Raw genomic sequence first — 26,532 nt, 5'->3', positions numbered from 1 at the left:
GGACAGGCTGTGCCAGGGAGCCAGCTTCAGACAGGGCAGTGACAGGCTGGGGTCCTGGGCTCCCCGTGGGGCAGTGACAGGCTGGGGTTCTGGGCTCCCCGTGGGGCAGACACAGGCTGGGGTTCTGGGCTACGGGGAGCCAGCTCACACCAAACATGGCGAATGGGCTAGTGAGAAAATCATCCCTGAGCCAGGGGCCTTCCTACTGCTCCACGGAGGGCACTGCTGGCAGTTCAGCAGGAGTCCAAGGGCTGCATCTGTTTCCCTGTCTTGATTACAAAGAGGCTGCCTGTGGGAACTACAAGTCCCTGCATGGTGCTGTTCTGAGTGGAAGGTGTCCAGCCCCTGCTCTTCCACTAAAGGGCACCCTCTCCCCATCAATTCTGCTGATGCACCTCAGTCTCAACCTGCCACTCCCCCTTCCCATTCCAGTCCTTGACTCCCCCGCACAAAGCAAGGCTGATGGTCCTCAATCCTGAATGTCAGTCCCCACGCTACTCCAGGCCTGGGCCTCTGCCTGCAGATCCCCCTGATTTCCCCGGCTACTCCAGGCCTGGGCACTCTGCCTGCAGACGCCCCTGATTTCCCCCTGCTACTCCAGGCCTGGGCGCTCTGCCTGCAGACCCCCCTGATTTCCCCGGCTACTCCAGGCCTGGGCGCTCTGCCTACAGCCACCCGATTTCCCCGGCTACTCCAGGCCTGGGCGCTCTGCCTGCAGCCACCCGATTTCCCCGGCTACTCCAGGCCTGGGCGCTCTGCCTGCAGCCACCCGATTTCCCCGGCTACTCCAGGCCTGGGCGCTCTGCCTGCAGACCCCCCTGATTTCCCCGGCTACTCCAGGCCTGGGCGCTCTGCCTGCAGATGTCCCTTATTCCTCCTTACTCCAGGTGTGGGTGTCTGGGACAATCCGTAAAGCAATATCCTCTCGAGGAGCAGGGACTCAGCTGAGTTGGGGTTTTACTCAGAGACCCCCGCCTACCACCCTCAGCTAGAGACTCTAGGTTTGTCGTGCCTTGTATCTAACTGACATGGCACAGAACCCTCCTGAACCCTCATTTCGGGCACTACAGCGTGCCCTGAGTTAGGGCCCTGTCGCTCCTCCTGTCAGAGGCAATTGGAGTCACTGGCCGCTGCAGGGCCCTGGTTCTATTTCTGTGAGCAATGGTAGATACAGCGCCCAGCCCAGCCCAGGGCAGGAGTGCCCTACAGTCCATTTCATAACGCTGCACCCACTTGCGCACACGCTTCGCAGCGTGGGCACCTACATGTCTTCCCTGCCACATCAGCTCTGTCATGAGCACACACGCACCTCGACTGTGTGAGAGGCATGCACACCCGCGCTCCCCCGCCCCTTGATCCCACATCACGCCCAGGCCTACATCTCCTGCCACACCCTGTACCAACTCCAGTCACCTCCGCTCTCCCGCCATTCCCGCCTCCCCTCTGCCCCAGCCAGGGTTCCCCACTCCCTCCCGCATGCAGCCCATCACAGCGCATGCTCAGCAGCCCTGCTTGGGATGCCCCCTGCCATCTTCCAGGCACCCCAAGTGGTGTGGAAGAGTCTAACTGCTCCTTTCTGAGACGAGCTCACGGAGAGGAACTGCTTTGGAGCTGCGGGGAGAGTTAGAGCCACTAACACGCGGGAAGCAACGCTCCTTTCCCGTGCAATTTAGGCTGTGTCTGCACTGCCACTTTCAGCACTAAAACTTTAGTCGTTCAGGGATGTGAAAAAACACCTCCCTGTGTGACAAAAGTTTTATCGCTGAAAAGCACCAGCATAGACAGCGCTTTATCACTGGCAGCCACACTCCCACCGCTCGTTCGGGGTGGTTATTTTTTATTGCCGAGAGAGCTCTCCCTGAGCAATAAAGCGTGACTACACTGCCCACGTCACCGCGCTGCCACGGCCGCAGTGACATACCCAACGTGTCCCTGATGTCCAAGGTCTGTGAGTATACAGAGTTGCCTGCTGAGCAACTCCAAGAGCCTCCCCCCGCCCCCCTCCTTCCTCAACACCCTTTGACTGCTGCTGCCTTGCTCCCTACCGCATGTGGGCCAGGCTGGGCCTGGTACAGAAGGGAACGCCCCCTGCAGCCCGCATTTGGGCCCTGCTCCCTAGAGCACACCCTCGTTCTGGGAACTCTGCACAGCCGGCATTGCTACCCTGTTTTGCAGCTGGTATTGCAGTACGCGCACGGTGCTGCAGCCACTTCCCTTACAGCTCATTCTTCTGTAACCAAGCTGCCGACTCAGCAGAGTGGCCCAGAGTTAGCAGGCGCCGAGAGCAAGCAAAGTTCCCAGGTGCTGAGTGAGCTGGATTCCCGACCCCTCCCCCAGCAAGCTGCACAACTCAGAACTTAGCAAAACCAAACCAGAGTAGGGGGGGAGCTGCCTGGTCCCTCCCGTCTTGGGGCATCCCCTTCTGGAGTGGTGGAGGGTGGGGCCCACAGCCAGCCTGCCACCCGGTGCCTGACGCGGCAGCTTTCTGCTTAGCATTCTGCTCAACGCGCCGCCCAGCCAGACGCCCAGTCGCAGGGCAATTTCCTTTCCTGCTCTTGGAGCTGGGCCCAGACATAGGGAGATGCCTGTAAGACAGAACGCGATGAAGACACAATGGATGGGACACCTAGTTAGTATGGACAGCAACAGGTTGGAGAGAGTCATTACTCAAGGGACAGCGAGAGCTGCAGCCTCCTTCTCCAGGAGCCAGCCAGAGTCCAGTACAGCCCAGAGGCAGGAGGGGTTCAGGCAGTGCTGCCTAGTGACAGTGAGAACCGCCCCCCACCCCTGCTGTGGAGAAGGAAAGCCTCTGCAGCACTGTCATCGTGAGGGAAGGGCCAGGCTAGACTCAAGGGTTGGGGTGAGGGGCTGTAGTCAGTGCACTGGGAGGGGAGTGCTAACTTAGCCATCTGTCACACTGGTAATGGCTTTGTTCTCTCCCTGTCAGAGACTGGGGACCCTTGTATTTATTGTATGCACTGTGGTAACTCCAGGAACCCCAGTGAGGGATCAGAGTCCTATCGGGCTGAGCCTCAGACAGGACGTGACAGGAACTTGGACGAGAGATGGGGGTAGCACTGATTTCCATCACACACACACACACACCCCGCGACTCACGTCACATCAGTATTAGGACACAAGTGAGACGAGATGGAGGGAGTCATTGCAGCCAGTAGTAGGCACTTATCGAAATCACAGAATGGGTCAGTGATGCAAAGTGTGGGAATTGAGGGCAGGGCTAGCAGCGGGGCTGCCAGGTGGGATCAAGGAGCACTGGCAGAGTTAGGTGTTGGGAAGTTTTCATAGGACCTGCCCTTGTCTGTACTATGGTGTAGCTGATGCTTCTCCTTTGAGTTCTGTCTGCACAGAGTACACAGGGAGCCCTCTGTACTATAGTCATCACCCCCTCAAGAGTAGTGACCACTGGAGCTGTGCGTACTGCCCCGAGGAGGTACAGCTACACAGCATTCTGGAGCCAGCGGGAGTGACCCGGGCTGGGGGTCAATAGACACGGGCTAGTGGGGCTCACGCTAGCACTCTAGAAATAGCTCTGTACACAGAGCACTGAAGTTGCAGCTCGGGCTAGAGCTCATGCTCTGAAGCCCACCCCCCTCCCTGGGCTTCAGAGCACTGGTGAAAGCGAAGTGATTATAGGTCTGTCAGCTCCACGCTGATGCAGGGCACAATAATGGACTAGCAGACATAGGTCTCAGATGAGAAAGAAAGGAAGGTAATATAATTAATGACAAGAAGCACAAGTGTATGGAAGACAGATCCTGACTGACTTGGGATCTTGTTTTGATGAGATTACAGGTTTGGTTGATTAAGGGAATAGTGTTGATGTACTACACTTAGGCTTGGTACCACATGACATTTAGATTAAGAAACCAGAATGATACAAAATCAACATGGCACACATTAAATTGATTAAAAACTGGTTAACTGATAGATCTCAAAATGTAATCGTAAATAGAGAATCATCATCGAGCAGGTGTGTTTCTCTTCAATAACCCGGAAGAAAAGCTCATTGCTGTTGAAGTTTGAAGATGACACAAAGATTGGCGGGGAGGGGTGCAGTGAGCAGTGAAGAGGACAGGTCACTATAGAGAGCAATCCAAGATGGGCACAACTAAACAGTGTGTGTTAAATATGGCCAAATGTGAAGTCATACATCTAGGAACAAAGGATGGGGATTCTATGCTGGGAAGCCGTGACTCTGAAAATAACTTGGGGATGTCTGGTTGATAATCAACTGAACATGAGGTCCCAGTGTGACACTGTGGCCAAAAGGGCTAGTGTGAGCCTTGGATGCATGAACAGGGGAATCTCAAGTAGGAAAAGGAATATTATATTCCCCCTGTATTTGGCACTGGTGCGACTACTGCTGTGATAATGTGTACAGTTCTGGTATCTGCAGGTCAAGAAGGGTGTTGATAAATTGAAGAGCCAGGAGAACACTTAAAGAACTGGAAAGCGTGCCTTATAGTGACTGAGCTCCTTAAGTCCCCTTAGATATTGGCATAGAAAGTACGCTTATTAAGTTTGCAGATGATACCAAACTGGGAGGGATTGCAACTGCTTTGGAGGATAGGGTCATAAATCAAAATGATCTGGACAAATTGGAGAAATGGTCTGAGGTAAACAGGATGAAGTTTAACAAAGACAAATGCAAAGTGCTCCATTTAGGAAGGAAAAATCAGTTTCACACATACAGAATGGGAAGAGACTGTCTAGGAAGGAGTACGGCAGAAAGGGATCTAGGGGTTATAGTGGACCACAAGCTAAACATGAGTCAACAGTGTGATGCTGTTGCAAAAAAAGCAAACGTGATTCTGGGATTTATTAACAGGTGTGTTGTGAGCAAGACACGAGAAGTCATTCTTCCGCTCTATTCTGCGCTGGGTAGGCCTCAGCTGGAGTATTGTGTCCAGTTCTGGGCACCGCATTTCAAGAAAGATGTGGAGAAATTGGAGAGGGTCCAGAGAAGAGCAACAAGAATGATTGAAGGTCTTGAGAACATGACCTATGAAGGAAGGCTGAAAGAATTGGGTTTGTTTAGTTTGGAAAAGAGAAGACAGAGGGGACATGATAGCAGTTTTCAGGTATCTAAAAGGGTGTCATAAGGAGGAGGGAGAAAACTTGTTCACCTTAGCCTCTAAGGATAGAACCAGAAGCAATGGGCTTAAACTGCAGCAAGGGAGGTCTGGGTTGGACATTAGGAAAAAGTTCCTAACTGTCAGGGTGGTTAAACACTGGAATAAATTGCCTAGGGAGGTTGTGGAATCTTCATCTCTGGAGATATTTAAGAGTAGGTTAGATAAATGTCTATCATGGATGGTCTAGATAGTATTTGGTCCTTCCATGAGGGCAGGGAACTGGACTCGATGACCTCTCGAGGTCCCTTCCAGTCCTAGAATCTATGAATCTATTAAAGTCAAGCTCTGAGGCATACCAAAGAGAAGGTTATGGGATGATTTGATCACAAATTACAGGTACCTACATGGGGAACAGAAATTTGAGAGTAGAGGGCTCTTCAGTCTAGCAGAGAAAAGGTCTAACACGATCCAATGGCTGAAGGTTGAAGCTAAATGAATTCTGAGTGGAAATAAAGTGCTAATTTTTAACAGTGAGGGTAATTAATCACTGGAACAATTTACCAAAGGTCTTGGTGGATTCTCCGTCACTGACTATTTTAAAATCAAGATCTCATGTGTTATCAAAGATCTGCCCTAGTTCAAACAGAAATTAATTCAGGAAAGTCTTATGGCCTGTGTTATGCAGGTCAGACTAGAGATGAACACAGTGGCCATGTTATCTATGAATCGACAAACCAGAGAGGCTGGTGTCATGGACACTTAGATGCAGGGCTCTGGGTGTGCAGCATGGGTTGCCCTTTTGGTGCTCTTGAGATGTCAGAGAAGAGTTCAGGCTCTGCTTCAGCAGGGAGCTGTCTCCTAACATCCCCCCTTAGCCATATACCCCCTTCTCTTCTCCTTCCCTTCCTCCACCCCCCCAAAAAAGATGTCTTGGGCTAGGTCTATACTACCCGCCTGAATCGGCAGGTAGAAATCGACCTCTCGGGGATCGATTTATCGCGTCCCAACGGGACGCGACAATCGATCCCCGAATCGGCACTCTTACTCCACCAGCGGAGATGGTAGTAAGCGCTGCCGACAGAAAGCCGCAGAAGTCGATTTTGCCGCCGTCCTCACAACGGGGTAAGTCGGCTGCGATACGTCGAATTCAGCTACGCTATTCACGTAGCTGAATTTGCGTATCTTAAATCGACTCCCCTCTGTAGTGTAGATGTACCCTTAGAAGAGTTTAGCTTCAGAACCAAGGCCTGGGACCCAAAAGCCCCTGAATCAACCTCTGCCATCAAGGATGGAGTCTGTTGATCAGTCCTGTAGCCCTCAGGATCCCTGCAGCTGCCATCCAACTTGGGTTATATCCAGTGTCTGATTCCTCGAGATCAATGGCTACCTTGTCTGGTGCATGGACAGTTCCTCCATGGACACCTATAATATGCCACCTTATTCCTGTGGGGCTGATCTATTGGGTCTGGTCAATCCAGCAGAAAAACCAGTAGACATTGTTTCCACATCTGCAACCTCCCTTGTTAGAGGCTCTGGGGATCATCCTCCTAAGAGACGGACCCCAGCTCCACAAATAGCATCTAGGGACGTCTGTATCCTCCCAAATTACTGTGAGTAAGGTGTCTGATGACAAAGAAAGGGCCAACTTCCTGCCCTTCCTCATCACCACCTGAGGAAGCAGTGTGGACCTCCTCTTCCCTGTCACCCCCAGAATCCAAGAATTTTCAAGGCCTTCTGGGGACCTAGCACAAGAACTGCCTCAGTGATAATCTGACATGTTTGAGCCACAGCACAGACCCTGAATGGAGGTCGTTCTCCACGAAGAACTTAAGGAACCACCGAAGGACTCCCCTGCGCAACACGGGACCCTGTACCTCTGAAAAGGCAGACAAATTCCAGCTGTTCGTCAAACAGACTTTGGGGTTTTTCTTCACGCATCCGCTTCCTAATTCCCTTGCAGTGTCTGCAGCTCAGGAGAAGGTAACTAGAGCAAACTTGTAAATCTACTCCTCGAGACATATGAAGCCAGACTAGATTACTGGGGAGGAAGCTGTATCCTTCTGCAATTCTGCAGATGAGAATAGCTAACCGTCAGGCTCTGCTAGTGGCATACAGCTTCTCCTGGGACAAAAATCTTTCCCTGAATTCTGAAAAGAATGAAAGTGATGGAGGGCCAATGGTCTGATGAAGCACTTGCTCACAGTTGCTTATGACACAAGCCAAGCCCACAACAGAAGTAGTCATGGGGAAGCTTCATCCCATCCTGGCTCTGAGAAGACTGTGCTGGAAGGACACGTGCTTGCACATCATTACTAGGCCAGCTCACAGCAAGGACCTTGGATTCTGCACAGCAGAAGATCTTTACCAGTACAAGAGCCTCCCTTTTGGCCTTTCTGGGTGATCAGGTGTCTAACTATAGCAGCAGCTCATATAAGCAGCCAAGGGATCCACATGTGTCCTTATTTAGGTGACCCTCTGAGGAGTTCTGCAGACAGACAGCTCTCCACTCACTGGGACTAGAAGAGTCTCCATTCACATCAGTGGAGCCGACAGCTTTCATAGGAGACACCACTAATTCAATATCAAGTTCAGCACATCTGCCACAGGACTGATGCAAACGATTCTGGCAGGGGTTTAGCACAGCTCAATGTAAAGATTACAGCTAGGAACAAAGGATGCAGACAGGTTCAGGAGTGACTTGATCACAGTCTATAAGTCCCTACCTGGGGAACAGGTATTTCTTCAGTCTACCAAAGAAAGGTGTAAGATGATCCATCCAATGGCTGGAAGTTGAAGCTAGACAAATTCAGACTGGAAATGAAGTGTCAATTTTTAACAGGAAGGGTAATTACCCACTGGAACAACTTACCAAGGGTCATGATGGAGTCTCGATCACTGGCAATTTTAAAATCAAGATGGGATGTTTTCTAAAAGATCTGCTCTGGGAATTATTTTGGGACACTCCATGGCCTGTGTGATTCAGGTCAGATTAGATGATTTCCATGTTCCCTTCTGGTCATGGAATAAATGAATCTAAGAATTCATCTCTTCAGGTCTTAGATAAAACACACACTCTACACCTGTTCTGGAAACTTATGGGGTTCAAGGTGTCCTGTACCCTTATAATCTATTATCCAGACTCAACTTGAGATCTCTCCAGCTAGTTAATTCTTCAGGCCAGTGATCGTCTGTCATGGTTACATTGCCCTCCTATCTTCCAACTCTATCTGAGGTGGTAGTATCAAGCTAGGAACCTTACTCTGATCACCCGACAATACAAGGTCTGTGGAAGCCTACAGAGGCCCAACTATCTGTCTGTCTTAGGTATTTACATAGCCCCCATTACTGCAGAATGGGAGAGCTCCATAATCCTTTATGTATTTATCTACACAACACCCTTGTGAGGTCGGGAAGTACTAGTATTCCCTTTTACAGATGGAGAACTGAGGTACAGAGAAGCTAAATGATTTGCCCAAGGCCACACCGGAAGTCTGTGGCAGAGGAGGTGTGACACATAAGTGGGTTGGAATTAGGAGCAGTTTGTATGCCAAGGCTTTTCTTTCAGCATCTCTCTCTCATACACAGACTGCAGCCTCTGTTGAGGGGGAGCTCTGTTCAGTCTTTGATGTCTTCTAGATGTCAAGAAACCGTCCAGTTTGGGAAATGTGATCGAATGATGTACCCCTCACTGGTGGCTGGCTGCCTCCCAGACAGAAGTGGCAGGATACAGCACAAGTGCTTCCCCAACGACTTGAGGAACAACCTCAGACAGACCTATCTACACAAGATAGATCACCGATGGCAACAGTTCTATTCCAGAGAGAATACAGACTCTGGGGCGTGACCCAGCGCTTCAGCCTGGCCTGGAGCATAGCACTTCTACGGGGTCCTTCCCGTGCTTCCAATTTCCAGAGCAATAATCAGGAAAATGAAACAGGCCGTGGCCTGAGGGCTGTTGCAAGCCATAAAATGGGTTCATCAGTACTGGTATTCCCATCTCCCAGACAGCACACCCCCTCCATAGCCCTGCTTGCCTGGATCACCTCTCCCAGAAACAGGGTCACATTGCCCACCCGAACCCAAAGTCTCTACAACTAGGAGACTGCCTGGTGGCAAAACCCTGACAGACTGGGACTGGGCGTGTGCCTCAACATGCAGCCAACCTTATCAGAGAGCCACGGTCTGTCCACAAGGCAAACTGCTGCAGCAGACTGGAAGAAGTTCTGTCCCTGGGCACTTCACAGACAGGCACTCCAGCACATGTACCTGGTGGTCTAGACTATTTGCCGTCATTGAGGAAATCCGATGTGACCTTAAACACAGTCAAAATGAGTCTGGCAGCCATATCCACTTACCACGTTCCTACTCACAGATCCTGGAGCTACGTGCTTTCTAGACGAGTGACCCACACTTTCTCACCACCACGCACTGCCATGGTTTTGGGACATCGTGTGTCCCTGAAGACTACATTCCTCATAGCAATCACTTCAGCAAGGGTTGTCTGTGAGCCCCAGTCCAGAGTGGCTAATCCTCCCCCATAAGAATAAGGTGACTGCACAATTCCTGACCCTAAAGTGAATCCCATCTCATAATCAATCCCTCATCTTACCTGTGTGCTTCCCTAAACCATATTCATTAGCAGGGAAGCCAGGACCTCCCATTATTTTCTAGACAGGAATAAATCCCCTAGATCAGTGTTTCTCAATGACCGGTCTGTGGATGGGTGCCAGTCCCTGAGATCTCCCTGACACAGTATAGGAAGACAGCAAGCCAGTGCCTGGTATCAAAAAGGTTCAGAAACACTGTCCTAGATTATTTGTGGCCTTTGAGTATTACCATAGTGTAAATCCTAAATAATAATTATAATCCGTGAGGAAGATGACCTCTGCTCAGACATCTGACTCAATGAGGTTCTGCATTCAAACCTGTTATAACCTTGGAGGTGTACGTGACAGATTTAGAACACATCCCACCAGATCTAAAGCACGCCTCAAAAAGGGCAGTCTCTCAGTTATGTCTGGTGGCTGCCTAGGATTCACTTCCTGAGCTAAAGAATGCAATTCAGGGGACCAGCATCACAGTTCCCCTGAGACCCAGCCCTCAGGGTAGTGCTATGGAGAGGGGATCTCTGCTAGCAGTCCTTGAAGCCAAAGACAGGTTACTTGGGGTAACTGTGGCTCTCCAAGGAGACTCACTCCTCTATGCCAAGGGGGGCTGCAGTTTGGGCTGGAGCATTTGGTCCCAGGAGAGCATGTGTGCAGCCCCAAGAGATGGTTCCCACTTTGGCACCAAGGGTTTTGTGTTCCCTGGCTGGTGGCACTCACAAGGCGAGCCCAGTTTCTGCTGTCCGGCTTCTTTGGATTGGTTAGGGTATCTCTCTGCAGAACAAGCTGGGCACAGGCTGGATTACCCGGCTAGCACTGGGAACAGCAGTAGTGAAGACAAAGCAGTGTGTGCTTCAGCACAAGCAGGAAAGCCTGGCATGGCCCCGAGGTACACACTCCCACGCTGCACTGTCTGCATGATTGTTCCCCACGCTGGCGGCATTCAGGCCAGCTGGGTAGGCCAGCCCATGCCCAGCTTTGCTGGTTACACATACCCTCAGTCACTTATCCCCACCCGACCCAAGAAAGGAAGAAAATGGCACCATTGCATCCTCTCTTTCCTCAGGGTCTTGACAGTCCCTGCTCTTAGCATCACAGCGTCCCCACCCCAGAGCCTCTCCTGAGGAGTCCCCACCTCTGGCACGCGTTGTCGAGGTTGGTAGTGGAGGCAGGGCCAGTAGAGAGGTCTCGGGGAAACCAAGCACCTCAGTCGCTGCTACGGCACTGCTCTGCTCCTAGTTCTCAGGCACAAAGGCCCCAACCAGAACACAGCAGAACGAGCTGCCGGAAACCCACGCCAGCAGAAATGGTGTCTAACCTCGGACCCATGGGTCAGGAACGCACAGCTCAGAAAGTGACAGCCCCGGGACCAGGGTGGGACAGAAGCACATGTGGGTCTCAGCTAATGGACATGTCTCCTAATGAGGGACGGCAGAGAGCGAGGTGGCTGCTCTCTGGACTGGCACACTCTCCATGGATCTCCCACACATTAGTTACTGAGCTGAGACAGGCTGAGGCAGCAAGGAAGGGCAGCCTGAGCAGAGGGCGTGGGGTGTGGACATGGGCTATCCAGGGAACTTTGGTCTTTCCAATAGCAATAGTCACTAGTCCGAGAAGCTGGGGCAGATTTATTTCTCCCTGGAGCCTCCAGCTCCTCCGGCCATGGGTTAAGTCTCCTCTCTAGACTGGCTGCAGACACCATGCCCTCACTCCAAGGAAGGAAAGAACAGGCATGGGGGTCTCTCCCCAGAACCAGGTGTTTCCTGGCTACCTCCCTGACATGACAACAGGACAAAGCCGGGGGTTTGCAGCACTCCCAGTAGGTGGGTACTACAGTGCTATTTCCCAGAGGCCAGACTGAACAGGGAAAAACCACGGTAGCTGGTTCATTCAGTGTGCGGCAGCCTCTCTCCTCTGCCCCTTCCCACCAGCACATGGCTCCTTCCAGCCCACTCCAAAGTAGGGGGACCAGACAGCAAGTGTGAAAAATCGGGATGGGGTAGGGAGATAATAGATATAAGAAAAAGGCCCACAAATCGGAACTGTCCCTATAAAATCAGGACATCTGGTCACCCTACTCCAAAGGAGGGGCGACGGGGGGGACATGCAGAGGGGTGTCAGGTCAGCAAGGGCTAGAGAAGTTCCCGGCATGTTCCCCTTTTGGAATCTGTTTACTCTGCTGCTCCCTCAACCAGAGCGAAGGGGAGGGAGAGAGACTCCCCCAGAGAAGTGCTGGGAGCCCCATCAGCCAAATACTAGCAGCAAATGGAAAGGAGCCAACCCTGCCCCAGTGCCTGGGAGCGGATGGGGTCCTATAGCTCGAGGGTCCCAGACCTCACAAGGCTGGGCACCTCACGTACCCTCTGAAAACAGGGAATGTAGGTCAGAGCTCAGCAAACTCCTCACACAGCCAACTGCCCCACCCAGCCCTTTCCAGCCCCATGTGACCACCCTGGCCATCAGTGGTTTCCCCACCACTGCACACCCACCCACCCCTGTGACCCCAGTGGGGGTACATAAGGCCTGGCATGAGCTGTCTCCATGACTGCAGCTTTCTGAGCCACCCCCAGGGCAGTGACCAGGCAGTGCAGAGCCAGTGCCCCTCAGAGGACAAAACCAGGCACCCAGGCTGCACCAATCTTGAGTCAAGAGACCCCGGCTCAGAAATTGGGTCCTGCAGACCTGCTGTGCCTAGGATGCCCCAACAGCAGCCCAGGCTTCCCATTCCCCACGGCTCCTAATACCCTTTAGCTCCCCCTGCAGACACGGGTCCCCGTGCCTTGGGCTCCCCATATCCACTGTCCCTGGGCTCCCCAAGCCCCCCGCTCCTCCCGCCCCGCAGTCCCTGTCCGTGGGGTCCCCCCAGGTTCCCCGTGTGTGTCCCCCGGCTCCTAATGCCCTGTGACTCCCCCCACACCCCGGAGTCCTGCGTCAGTGCGCTCCCCCACAGCCCCCTGTCCCGGTACGTGTCCGGGCTCCCCCCGGCTCTCCCCGTGCCCTGCGCTCCCCCTGGTCTCTGTCCCCGGGCTCCCCACCCCTGGAGCCCCGCGCCCCTGCGCTCTCCCCGTGCCCACGCCGCCGGCTCCCCGCTCGCAGCGCGGCAGCTCCCGGCCCCTCACCTGGCCCCGCGGCAGCTCCTGGCTGGACAGCGGCAGCTCCAGGGCCGCGTGCCGGGCTGCGCTGGCTGCCGGGCCGGGGAGGAGGAGCTGGAGGAGGCGGAGCCGGGAGGCAGGTCGGTGCCAAGTGATGTGTCATCAGCCGGGCGGCGGGGCCGGTGGGGACCCTGAGCGGCCGGGGAGGTGTGCGGGGCTGGGCGGCCACGGCGGGCCCGGGGCTCTGGGGTCGCCGCGGGGTGAAGGGGACGTGGGGGCTGGGCCAGGCAGGGGGCATGTGCTGGGGTTGCGTAGGGGAGGGTGAGGGCAGACGAGCCCGGGGGCGGCCGCGGGGGAGTTCGGGGCGAGCCCAGGGCTCGGGGGTGGCTGTGGGACGCTGGGAGTAGCGGGGGGCTCCTGTGCGGGGAACAGATGGGCAGGATCCCCTGGGAGAATAACATGAAGGGCAAATATCAGGGGGTAGCCGTGTTAGTCTGTATCTACAAAAACAACAAGGAGTCTGGTGGCACCTTAAAGACTTTCACTCTATGCATCCGAAGAAGTGAGGTTTTTACTCACGAAAGCTTATGCCCAAATAAATCTGTTAGTCTTTAAGGTGCCACCAGACTCCTTGTTGTTTATGCAGGGCAAAGGGGTCCAGGAGAGCTGGCTATATTTTAAAGAATCCTTATTGCGGTTGCAGGAACAAATCATCCCGATGTGTAGAAAGAATAGTAAATATGGCAGGCGACCAGCTTGGCTAAACAGTGAAATCCTTGGTGATCTTAAACGCAAAAAAGAAGCTTACAAGAAGTGGAAGATTGGACAAGTGACCAGGGAGGAATATAAAAATATCACTCAGGCATGCAGGAGTGAAATCAGGAAGGCCAAATCACACTTGGAGTTGCAGCTAGTAAGAGATGTTAAGAGTAACAAGAAGGGTTTTTCCAGGTATGTTAGCAACAAGAAGAAAGTCAAGGAAAGTGTGGACCCCTTACTGAATAAGGGAGGCAACGTAGTGACATAGGATGTGGAAAAAGCTAATGTACTTAATGATTTTTTTGCCTCTGTCTTCACGAACAAGGTCAGCTCCCAGATTGCTGCACTGGGTAGCACAATATGGGGAGAAGGTGACCAGCCCTGTGTGGAGAAAGAAGTGGTTCGGGACTATTTAGAAAAACTGGACGTGCACAAGTCCATGGGGCCGGATGCGCTGCATCCAAGGGTGCTAAAGGAGTTGGCGGATGAGATTGCAGAGCCATTAGCCATTATTTTTGAAAACTCATGGCGATAGGGGGAGGTCCCAAATGACTAGAAAAAGGCTAATGTAGTGCCCATCTTTAAAAAAGGGAAGAAGGAGGATCCGGGGAACTACAGGCCAGTCAGCCTCACCTCAGTCCCTGGAAAAATCATGGAGCAGGTCCTCAAGGAATCAATTCTGAAGCACTTAGAGGATAGGAAAGTGATCAGGAACAGTCAGCATGGATTCACGAAGGGGAAGTTGTGCCTGACTAACCTAATTGCCTTCTATGATGAGATAACTGGCTCTGTGGATGAGGGGAAAGCAGTGGATGTGTTATTCCTTGACTTTAGCAAAGCTTTTGATTCGGTCTCCCACACTATTCTTGCCGCCAAGTTAAAGAAGTATGGGCTGGATGAATGGACTGTAAGGTGGATAGAAAGCTGGCTAGATCGTCGGGCTCAACGGGTAGTGATCAACGGCTCCATGTCTAGTTGGCAGCCGGTTTCAAGTGGAGTGCCCCAAGGGTCGGTCCTGGGGCCGGTTTTGTTTAATATCTTTATTAATGATCTGGAGGATGGCGTGGACTGCACTCTCAGCAAGTTTGCAGATGACACTAAACTGGGAGGAGTGGTAGATACACTGGAGGGTAGGGAGCGGATACAGAGGGACCTAGACAAATTAGAGGATTGGGCCAAAAAAAACCTGATGAGGTTCAACAAGGACAAGTGCACAGTCCTACACTTAGGACGGAAGAATCCCTTGCACTGCTACAGACTAGGGACCGAATGGCTAGGTAGCAGTTCTGCTGAAAAGGACCTAGGGGTCACAGTGGACGAGAAGCTGGATATGAGTCAACAGTGTGCTCTTGTTGCCAAGAAGGCTAACGGCATTTTGGGCTGTATAAGTAGGGGCATTGCCAGCAGATCAAGGAACTTGATTGTTCCCCTTTATTCGACATTGGTGAGGCCTCATCTGGAATACTGTGTCCAGTTTTGGGCCCCACACTACAAGAAGGATGTGGAAAAATTGGAAAGAGTCCAGCAGAGGGCAACAAAAATGATTAGGGGTCTGGAGCACATGACTTATGAGGAGAGGCTGAGGGAACTGGGATTGTTTAGTCTGCAGAAGAGAAGAGTGAGGGGGGATTTGATAGCCTTCAACTACCTGAAGGGGGGTTCCAAAGAGGATGGAGCTCGGCTGTTCTCAGTGGTGGCAGATGACAGAACAAGGAGCAATGGTCTCAAGTTGCAGTGGCGGAGGTCCAGGTTGGATATTAGGAAACACTATTTCACTAGGAGGGTGGTGAAGCACTGGAATGCGTTACCTAGGGAGGTGGTGGAGTCTCCTTCCTTGGAGGTTTTTAAGGCCCGGCTTGACAAAACCCTGGCTGGGATGATTTAGTTGGGAATTGGTCCTGCCTTGAGCTGCGGGTTGGACTAGATGACCTCCTGAGGTCCCTTCCAACCCTAATATTCTATGATTCTATGATTCTATGATTGGTGCGGCCGGGGCTGAAGCAGGCGCCCAGCTCTCGGGGCAGCGCTTTGAAAGGGATTGAAAAGCTGGAGCAATGTGGGGAAGTGACGGGGACTGGAGAAGATCCCCGGCAGGAGTCTCGGGAGCTGGCTCTGGTGAGCGCAGCGCAGCGCAAAGGGGGTGGACGGAGGCTGGCTTGACCATGGGGCATAAGCACCTTGGCTGGGAGAAGCTCCTGGGCCCTGTAAGGGAGGAGGTGAAACCAGCCCCTGGCTGGAAGCTGAACCAGGCACACAGGAGAGGTCAGGCAAATTGTTCCCACCCAGGGTGAGTAACTGTTGGAACCAGCTCCCAAGGGAAGGGCAGATTCCCCCTCCTCTTGGTGTCTTGAAACCAGGACTGGAGGCCTGTCTGGAAGTTGCTTTGGCCAAACACAACTTAGTGCAATCACAGCAGAGGAAACGGGCCCTGTGCTTTGGCCTGTGTTTACAGAGGAGGTTGTGTCTGGCCTGCCAAGCTCTGAAGGGCTGAGCGGTGGGGTCTCCAAGGTAGGCTGGCTGTGTGCGTTTGGGGTTCTGGCCCATTTAGTGGTACCCAAACGAGACCACTTAGATTATGAGTCTGCCCTACAGCCAGCTGGCTTTTAGCTCCTGGGTCATAAGCCACAGCTTTCCCATGCTCTGCGTTCCCGAGCCCTCTCTTTCCACGTACCTGATTGCTGTGGTTATTGGTTTTACAGTAGTGCCAAGAGGTCGGGGGCCATCATGCTAGGTGTCGTGCAAGCATCTAACGGGGGCATTTCCTGCCCCAGGAGGTCACAGGCCGTGTGTGAGATGAGAGAGCAGACGGCAGAGCACGAGGGGGCAGGGAGACGGGAATGGTCTTGGTGCGGCTGTGGGATTATTGTAGAGAGCTGGACAGAGCCAATGAGGTGGCCTTGCGGAGTTTAAAGGGAGCTCGCCCTGCAAGTAGGGGCAGCCGGGCAGAAAGTGCAAAGGTGGGAACTGCGGCAAGTGGCCAGTGTCTGCTGTCCCCTTCTCTCTGCCCCTGAACCCCATCTTCCCACCACCAGGAGCCCTGAGCCCCTCGGCAAGTTTATTTCTTGTAAGATCCATTGGCTGGAGACGTCCACAATCGCTGCACTTGGTTGCTGGTTTGTTGCCTGTGCAGTTTGATTTCAGGCAGGTACAAACAGCTCACTGCTGGGTGGTGGGGTTGTGACATTACAGGTAACTCAGCCAGTCATGTCACAACGGGGCAGCTTATCTGCATGCTGCAGTCCTGCTAGGGAAAGTTGCAATGAAGTCTTTATCTGCACCACTAGAATCCCCCGTGGGTTGTGCTGCTGGACGGACTGGCGCTTTGCTGAGAGATCTATAGCCAGTGCATGCACAGCTCCCCCGTTCCCTAGCTGAACCACATCCATATGTATGGCAGGGTCTGGCTGCTTCCCGTCCCAGTAATGTAATTTAAATGGAAATACAGTTTCATTGGTACAAGGTGTAACAGGCAGCACGGTGAGTTCACCTGAATCTAATTCAGGCAGCTGCTAGAACAGCTGTTTTCACATGACTGAACTAATCTCATCAAATCCCCGAAGAGATCAGCTTGCTTTAGAAGTGTCCATCCTGTCACGTTCCTGTCAAGCCCCGACTTTCCATGTAACCTCCAGGCTCACCCTCCTTCCAGAGGGGACAAGCTGCATGCACGGGACTCACAGGGAAAGGGGGTAGGATGCCCTGCCTGCTAACACCATGGCACTTGCCATTCCCTTCTCAAGGAGCCCCAGGTCAGTGGGCTGCTCCCTGTGCTGGGGCAGTCCCATTTGGAGCCACAGGCCAAGGCAGTCTCTGTCCATGAGTTGCTGATTAATACCAACACTCTCCTGAGCCTGGGCTTGAGGCAGTAGGATAGGCGAGAATGCGAGTTTCCATTTGTGGCACATTTCCAGTCTGCCCTATGTCACGTGCTCACGGCCTCAGAAAGGGCTCTTGCCACGCACGCTGTGTGTCATCTGCACTCCCGAGCAAATCATGGGCATGGACTGGGTGCTGCCTGGGCTGGAGCCAGGAGACATTCATTACAGACTTTGCAGGCAAGTCATGCCTGCTAGGACTGAAGGAATACAGATCACTAGGGGCAACTAATGACCCTTGTGCCAATGCAGGATTCTCTCTGCAGTTTGCCCCAGCAAGGCCCTGCTGTGTCTGTGCAGGTGCTGCTGACACAGCTGTGGGCCAGTCGGGGACACGGCTCCTGGCTTGCCATGTTCACTCTTTCACTTTTATGCTAATAGGATTGATTTTTATTCATTTACTGTTTAGCTGGATTAGTTTCTGGGTCCTTGACATGTTTTCCAAGCCTCCCCATGTCCTTGGATTCATTGCACCTGCTACGTGGTAGTCCTAGCCACTGAACGGAGCACTGGGGAAAGGTGCAGTGTGGAACAGACCCTGCTCCACGGAGCAGGACCCTTCACTAGCAGGGCAAGGAGCCCCCAGCACGCTGCTCCCCAACCTTAGCTGTGCCCTGGAGGGACTGTCTTCTGGAGCTTGGTCTCCGGAGCTCAGTCACTCTCTGCTGTCTCTGCTGAGACTGCTAATGAGGGGCTGCTTAATGCCATTTGTGATGTGCCACCTGCCTTCTGGGTCATCCTGCACACACTTCCCTTCACCAAAACCACAAGTAGTCACCAGATGGCAGCACTATTCCGTCACTGCTGACCTGGGGTCAGATTTCAAGCGGTTCTCAAACTGTGGCGCGGGACCCTGTTTTAATGGGGTCACCACGGCTGGTGTTAGACTTGCTGGGGTCCGGGGCAAAGCCGAAGCCTGAGGGCTTCAGCCCTGGGCGGCAGGGCTCAGGTTACAGGCCCCCTGCCTGGGGCTAAAGCCCTTGGGCTTCGGCTTTGGACCCCTGTCCAGGGCAGTGGGGCTCAGGCGGGCTCAGGCTTTGGTCCCCCCTCCTGGGGTTGTGTAGTAATTTTTGTTGTCCGAAGGGGGTCGTGGTGCAATGAAGTTTGAAAACCCCTGGATTAGACCTAGCGATGAAATATCCCATCCCCAAGGCCCCCCGCCAGCCTGGGGCTAGATTGGAACTAGTGTCTCCTAGATGGGAAAGGCCTCCTAGCCACCTGTCCACCCCCGCTGGCCAGTGTCTCCTGGGGACTGGTGAGGCCTCATTTTCACGGTGTTTCCCTATTGAGCTGGATGAAATGTGTGGTACAGGGGGTGGGAAGGGGCTTCAAGCCCTCCAGCTTTGTGGGCAGCTCTCACGCTTGGGTGCGGTGGGCCCCAGCAGCCAAGAATAGCTGAAGGCAAAGGGGGTTCACGTTCTTGCACACAGTGGTTGGTATGAAAGTAGGTCTGAGGACAGATGGGTCGGTTTCCATTGGCAGGGAAACTTCCTTTTGAGCCTTTGCAGCGTGAGCCCGTCCCTGGGTCAGAAACTGCCATGGCTCTGTCCCCATCCCTCATGTGGCTCCATTTCCCTTGCCCAGCAGAGCTGTGTTGCCTGCACTGCGTTGTTATGTTCTAGTGGAAGAGGCCACTTGCAGAGAACGCTTCTCTGCTTCTGCCCCTGGAGCCAGGGCTGCCAAGTGCTTGCTGGGCAGGGATGGCAGGTTCCAGACATTGTCAAGAGTCAGTTAAATGAACCAAATGGGACCCGCATCACCACTGCTGCATTAGAGCAGGGGTCAGCAACCTACGGCACGCGAGCCGATTTTGAGTGGCACGCTGCTGCCTGCTGCGGTCCCAGGCGCCCCCCCCCCCGCCCACCGCTGTCCCCTGCGGGGGCAGGAGGCAGAAGCTTGGTCCTGCAGCAGCCAAGCTTCCCCCCTCCCCCACTTCTTCCCCAGCGGTGCTTTCCTGCTCCTCTTCCTCCCCCTCCCTCTCCCTGCGCCGATCAGCTGATGGCCCTTGGGAGGGGGAGGAGTGGCAGCGTGCTCGCTGCTCCGTAGAGGAGGCAGAGAAGAGGTAGGGACGGGACCTTGGGTAAGGGGGTGGAACAGGGCATATCCCTTCCAGCCCCCTGCCATGAGCCGCTCAGGGCAAGGGGCTGGGAGCACGAGCCGAGCACCCCAGTCCTGAACCCTGAACCCCCCCCACACACCCAGCCCTCTGCCCTGACCCCTGAACTCCCCCCCCCACACCCAGCCTTCTTCCCTGCACCCCCCCCACACCCAGCCCTCTGCCCTGACCCCTGAACCCCCCCCACACCCAGCCTTCTGCCCTGCACCCCCACAGCCCCCATCCCTCTGCCCTGACCCCGCCCCCAGGTCTGGGGTCCTGGCTGCCAGCCCCTTGCCAGCCTGCATCCCGGCCACAGGCCCCGCTCGGCCCGCTGCCGGCCTAGGTGAACAGAACCCCAGGCTGGAAGCGGGCTGAGCAGGCTGGCGGCGTAAGATCAGCATTTTAATTTAATTTTAAATGAAGCTTCTTAAACATTTTGAAAACCTTGTTTACTTTACATATAACAATAGTTTAGTTATATAATATAGACTTATAGAGAGACACCTTCTAAAAAACTTTAACATGTATTACCGGCACGCGAAACCGTAAATTAAAGTGAATAAATGAAGACTCAGCACACCACTTCTGAAAGGTTGCTGACCCCTGCATTAGAGCATTTCACAGGGTCGCGGGGGATTTGCCTGGGCAAGACTGCAAAGCTTGGAGACAGGCTGTCACTCAGCAGTGGGGGCAGGTTGAACAGGAGCACAGGACACATCCTCATTCCCCCACGTCAGACAAGCCGTGTAGAACCCGGGGACACGTTCTCCTGGCTGGGAGAGAGCAGACTGGGGCCGGGGCCCGGTGCACAACCAGGGGGAGGGATGTTCTCCAGAACTTAGGCTGGTGTGACTGAGGGCTGAGCCATTCCTGGGGTGAGATGTGCTTAACGTCTGTGGGGCAGGCACACGAGGCAGCGCTCGTTCTGTGTCCAGCGTCCCTTGGTACCCATCACTGGCACTGTAGTGTCTAGTTCTGTTTTCTAAGGAGATCGTGTGGGGCAGGACGTGGGACCGTGGCAGTTCCCTGTCCTGCTCTGCCATTGGGAAGAGGGGAGGATGAAAGCGGAGTTTGGCCATGGATGGGCTGCTCTGTGCCAGCAGCAGGGAAGGTGACTTTCTCTCAAGCACTCCCTTGTGGGCGCCTCCCAAGGAAACCCAGGTGTTGCTTAGGGTCTCCTGAATCAGCTGGGGTGCCCAGGATCACACCCTGCCCAGCTTCCATTGCTAGTTCAGCTGTGGGTGTGGTTTTAGTGTAAATGACTTACTGAGCTAACCATAAACCAGGGCTTGAAAAAGCTGTGTATACGAAACTCTGTGGCGGTGATGGCCTGACGTCCGTGGGGAATGAAGTCCTCTGTTCAAAGTGGTGTCCTACAGGTGGAAGGAGGAGGGAGGGACAGCTCAGTGGTTTGAGCATTGGCCTGCTAAACCCAGGGTTGAGAGTTCAGTCCTTGAGGGGGCCACTTAGGGATCTGGGGCAAAATCAGTACTTGGTCCTGCTAGTGAAGGCAGGGGGCTGGACTCAATGACCTTTCAAGGTCCCTTCCAGTTCTAGGAGACAGGATATCTCCATTAATAAAATAAAATAAAATAAAATAAAAAGAAGGCTCTGTAGCACATTAGCCATGTCCCAAGCCATCCAGTGCCCGTAAGCGCTAATGCTACACCTCAGAGCATGGGGCTGCTGCATGGGGCTTGTGGCAGTTCTTGGGGTATCCAGGATTGTGAGTCACCTTGTTCCCCACTGCCTCTAGTGAGGGGTAGCTGTGACAGGGCCCTCAGGGTGAAACCTGGGCTGTGGACCTGCTGAGCCCTCCAAACCCACCAGCCTGGGCTGTCCCTCACACTGTGATGCTGCATCAAGCTACAGACCTCTGACAGGCCCTGCACATACACAGCCAGCCACAGGCTGGGACATGGATGATTTCCCAGCCACTCATGGGTAAGGCGAAATTTTAGTCACGGGGGTTTTTAGTAAAAGTCATGTACAGGTCACGGGCAGTAAACCAAAATTCACGGCCTGTGACCTGTCCATGATTTGTACTGTATACCCCTAACTAAAACTTGGGCTGGGGGTGCTGCGGGGGGTGTCCCAGGACCCCGCTAGTGTTGGGGGGGCAGGTGGTGGCGTGTAGCCCGGGACCCCCTCTGATGCTGGGGGGGAGGGTTGGCGGGGCTGGCAGGCTCCCCACCTGACTCCACATGACTCCCTGGAAGTGGCCGGCATGTCCCTGAAGCTCCTGGGGGAGGGAAGGCCAGGGAGCTCCGCACGCTGCCCCCCGCCCCGAGCACTGGCTCTGCAGCTCCCATTGGCCAGAAACTGCAGCCAATGGGAGCTGCAGGGGTGAGCAGGCAGGGGTATCACGCAGACCCCCTGCCCCTTCTGCCTAGGAGCTGCAGGGACATGCTGGCCACTTCCAAGGAGCCCTCCCTCCTCCCCCAAGGTAAGCGCCACCCCAGACCCCTGCTCCAGCCCTGAGCCCCCTCCCACACCCAAACTACTGCTGCTGGGGGGGGGGGGCGCGGGCGCGGTGGCCTGAGACTGCCCCAGCAGTGGCTGGTGTGGCTGGCCCAGGGGCTGCCTGAGCTTCTCGGGCAGCCCCGCTGCTGCAGAAGTCACAGAGGTCCTGGAAAGTCACGGAATCCGTGACCTCCATGACAGACTCTCAGCCTTACTCATGGACCATCAGCAAGGAGGCTCCAGCCAATTCCCCCCAGCTGACCAGCCCTGCACCCCAGAACTGCGCTGGTCAGAAGCCTGGCCAGTGTAAGCTCATTACCTAGTTCGCCATTCCGTCAAAGGAATCATAGAATCTCAGGGTTGGAAGGGACCTCAGGAGGTCATCTAGTCCAACCCCCAGCTCAAAGCAGGACCAATTCCCAAGTGTATCATCCCAGCCAGGCTTTGTCAAGCCGGGCCTTAAAAACCTCCAAGGAAGGAGATTCCACCATCTCCCTAGGTAACGCATTCCAGTGCTTCACCACCTTCCTAGTGAAATAGTGTTTCCTAATATCCAACCTAGACCTCCCCCACTGCAACTTGAGACCATTGCTCTTTGTTCTGTCATCTGCCACCACTGAGAACAGCCGAGCTCCATCCTCTTTGGAACCCCCTTTCAGGTAGTTGAAAGCAGCTATCAAATCCCCCCTCATTCTTCTCTTCTGGAGATTAAACAATCCCAGTTCCCTCAGCCTCTCCTCATAAGTCATGTGCTCCAGACCCCTAATCATTTTTGTTGCCCTCCGCTGGACTCTTTCCAATTTTTCCACATCCTTCTTGTAGTGTGGGACCCAAACCTGGACACAGTACTCCAGATGAGGCCTCACCAATGTCGAATAAAGGGGAACGATCACGTCCCTTGATCTGCTGGTAATGCCCCTACTTATACAGCCCAAAATGCCGTTAGCCTTCTTGGCAACAAGAGCACACTGTTGACTCATATCCAGCTTCTCGTCCACTGTGACCCCTAGGTCCTTTTCTGCAGAACTGCTACCTAGCCATTCGGTCCCTAGTCTTTAGCAGTGCATGGGATTCTTCCGTCCTAAGTGTAGGACTGTGCACTTGTCCTTGTTGAACCTCATCAGGTTTTTTTTGGCCCAATCCTCTAATTTGTCTAGGTCCCTCTGTATCCGCTCCCTACCCTCCAGTGTATCTACCACTCCTCCCAGTTTAGTGTCATCTGCAAACTTGCTGAGAGTGCAGTCCACGCCATCCTCCAGATCATTAATAAAGATATTAAACAAAACCGGCCCCAGGACCGACCCTTGGGGCACTCCACTTGAAACCGGCTGCCAACTAGACATGGAGCCATTGATCACTACCCATTGAGCCCAACGATCTAGCCAGCTTTCTATCCACCTTACAGTCCATTCATCCAGCCCATACTTCTTTAACTTGGCGGCAAGAATAGTGTGGGAGACCGTATCAAAAGCTTTGCTAAAGTCAAGGAATAACACATCCACTGCTTTCCCCTCATCCACAGAGCCAGTTATCTCATCATAGAAGGCAATTAGGTTAGTCAGGCACAACTTCCCCTTCGTGAATCCATGCTGACTGTTCCTGATCACTTTCCTCTCCTCTAAGTGCTTCAGAATTGATTCCTTGAGGACCTGCTCCATGATTTTTCCAGGGACTGAGGTGAGTCTGACTGGCCTGTAGTTCCCTGGATCCTCCTTCTTCCCTTTTTTAAAGATGGGCACTACATTAGCCTTTTTCCAGTCATCCGGGACCTCCCCCGATCACCATGAGTTTTCAAAGATAATGGCCAATGGCTCTGCAGTCACATCCGCCAACTCCTTTAGCACCCTCGGATGCAGCGCATCCGGCCCCATGGATTTGTGCTCATCCAGTTTTTCTAAATAGTCCTGAACCACTTCTTTCTCCACAGAGGGCTGCTCACCTCCTCCCCATACTGTGCTGCCCAGTGCAGCAGTCTGGGAACTGACCTTGTTTGTGAAGACAGAGGCAAAAAAAGCATTAAGTACATTAGCTTTTTCCACATCCTCGGTCACTAGGTTGCCTCCCTCATTCAGTAGGGGGCCCACACTTTCCTTGACTTTCTTCTTGTTGCTAACATACCTGTAGAAACCGTTCTCGTTACTCTTAACATCTCTTGCTAGCTGCAACTCCAAGTGTGATTTGGCCTTCCTGATTTCACTCCTGCACGCCTGAGCGATAGTTTTATACTCCTCCCTGGTCATTTGTCCAATCTTCCACTTCTTGTAAGCTTCTTTTTTGCATTTAAGGTCAGTAAGGATTTCACTGTTAAGCCAAGCTGATCGTCTGCTATATTTACTATTCTTTCTATACATCAGGATGGTTTGTTCCTTCAACCGTAATAAGGATTCTTTAAAATACAGCCAGCTCTCCTGGACCCCTTTGCCCTTCATGTTATTCTCCCAGGGGATCCTGCCCATCTGTTCCCTGAGGGAGTCAAAGTCTGCTTTTCTGAAGTCCAGGGTCCGTATTCTGCTGCTCTCCTTTCTTCCTTGTGTCAGGATCCTGAACTCGACCATCTCATGGTCACTGCCTCCCAGGTTCCCATCCACTTTTGCTTTCCCTACTAATTCTTCCCTGTTTGTGAGCAGCAGGTCAAGAAAAGCTCTGCCCCTAGTTGGTTCCTCCAGCACTTGCACCAGGAAATTGTCCCCTACACTTTCCAAAAACTTCCTGGATTGTCTGTGCACCGCTGTATTGCTCTCCCAGCAGATATCAGGGTGATTAAAGTCTCCCATGAGAACCAGGGCCTGCGATCTAGTAACTTCTGTTAGTTGCTGGAAGAACGCCTCGTCCACCTCATCCCCCTGGTCTGCTGGTCTATAGCAGACTCCGACATCACCCTTGTTGCTCACACTTCTGAACTTTATCCAGAGACTCTCAGGTTTTTCTGCAGTTTCATACTGGAGCTCTGAGCAGTCATACTCCTCTCTTACATACAATGCAACTCCCCCACCTTTTCTGCCCTGCCTGTCCTTCCCATCCATGACAATACTCCAGTCATGTGAGTTATCCCAACAAGTCTCTGTTATTCTAATCGCATCATAATTCCATGACTGTGCCAGGACTTCCAGTTCTCCCTGCTTGTTTCCCAGGCTTCTTGCATTTGTGTATAGGCACTTAAGATAACTCATCGATCATCCCTCTTTCTCAGTATGAGACAGGAGTCCTCCCCTCTTGCGCTTTCCTGCTCGTGCTTCCTCCCAGGATCCCATTTCCCCACTTACCTCAGGGCTTTGGTCTCCTTCCCCCAGTGAACCTAGTTTAAAGCCCTCCTCACTAGGTTAGCCAGCCTACTTGCAAAGATGCTGTTTCCTCTCTTCGTTAGGTGGAGCCCGTCTCTGCCTAGCACTCCTCCTCCTTGGAACACCATCCCATCAGAAGTTAGGCATTGTATAAAATTGATAAGGGAAGCCAAAGGACACAAGGTGAACTCTATGGCCAGCAGAGTTAAGGACAATAAGAAGGAGTTTTTTAAATATATTGGGGGGGGGGGGAAGTGGTATTGGTCTGTAGATGGACTACTAGATGGGAATTGTAGAATTATCAATAATAATGTGGAAAAAGCAGAAGTGTTCAATAAATATTTCTGTTCAATATTTGGGGAAGAACAGATGATGCAGTCTCATCATATACACTCTTTCCATTCCATTAGTCTCACTATCGGATGTTAAACAGAAGCTACTAAAGTTAGACATTTTAAAATCAGCATGTCCAGATAACTTGTATGCAAGAGATTTAAAAGAGCTGGTTGTGGAGCTCACTGGACTGTTAATGTTGATTTTCAATAAGTCTTGGAGTACTGGGGAAATTCCAGAAGACTGGAACAAAGCTAATGTGCAATTTTTAAAAAGAGTAACTGGGATGACCCAGGTAAATTATAAGCCTGTCGGCTTGACACCGATCACAGACAAGATAGTGGCACGGCTGCAACTGGAGTCAATTAATAAAGAACTAAAGGAGGCTAATGTAATTAACATGGGCTTTTGGAAGGTAGATCCTGTCAAACTAACTTGATTTTTTTTATGAGATTACAAGTTTGGCTGATAAAGGTAATAGTAGTGATGTAATGTTCTTAGACGTCTGTAAGGCATTTGACTTGATACCGTAAGACATTTTGATTAAAAACCTAGAATAATATAAAATTAATTATGTCACACATTAAATGGATTAAAAGCCAGCAATTCTTCAAGAGTGTCCCTGTGGGTGCTCCACTTCAGGTGCACCTGCGCCTTTGATCAGAGATTTCTGGTAGCAGTGCTTGTTCAGCCTGCACATGTGCCCCATATCCACACTAAGGCTATATGGGGCTGCATGGGCGAATTGCCCTCAATTCCTTCTCAATAGCCTTCAGCCTGAGGTGGGACCTACAGCTGTGCTTGTTCTCTGCTACTATTCAGAAGTTAGTATAGAGTGTTTGTAGTTATTGGATCAGCCGTTCCCTTTTCTTTTGTTCTTTCTTTCTTTCACCCGCTGGGATGCTAAAGGTGACTCTCTTATCATGTGGCT

At 52.8% G+C, this 26,532-nt stretch overlaps 2 protein-coding genes across 6 annotated transcripts in view; one reads left to right on the top strand and one right to left on the bottom strand.

Moving 5' to 3' along the window:
* The window catches only part of LOC128838410 (protein INSYN2B-like), a 34,154-nt gene extending 21,274 nt beyond the window's left edge, over positions 1-12,880 (bottom strand). For all 3 annotated transcript variants that reach the window (XM_054030573.1, XM_054030574.1, XM_054030575.1), the window contains exon 1: positions 12,820-12,880. The gene's annotated coding sequence lies outside the window, so the exon portion shown is untranslated. The remainder of the gene's footprint in view (positions 1-12,819) is intronic.
* LOC128838406 (dedicator of cytokinesis protein 2-like) overlaps positions 1-26,532 on the top strand; it is a 348,010-nt gene that overhangs the window by 254,012 nt on the left and 67,466 nt on the right. The window lies entirely within an intron of this gene.

Source organism: Malaclemys terrapin, chromosome 5, assembly GCF_027887155.1.
Source record: "Malaclemys terrapin pileata isolate rMalTer1 chromosome 5, rMalTer1.hap1, whole genome shotgun sequence".
NCBI lineage: Eukaryota > Metazoa > Chordata > Testudines > Emydidae > Malaclemys > Malaclemys terrapin.
This window is presented reverse-complemented; position numbering and strand designations above follow the sequence as displayed.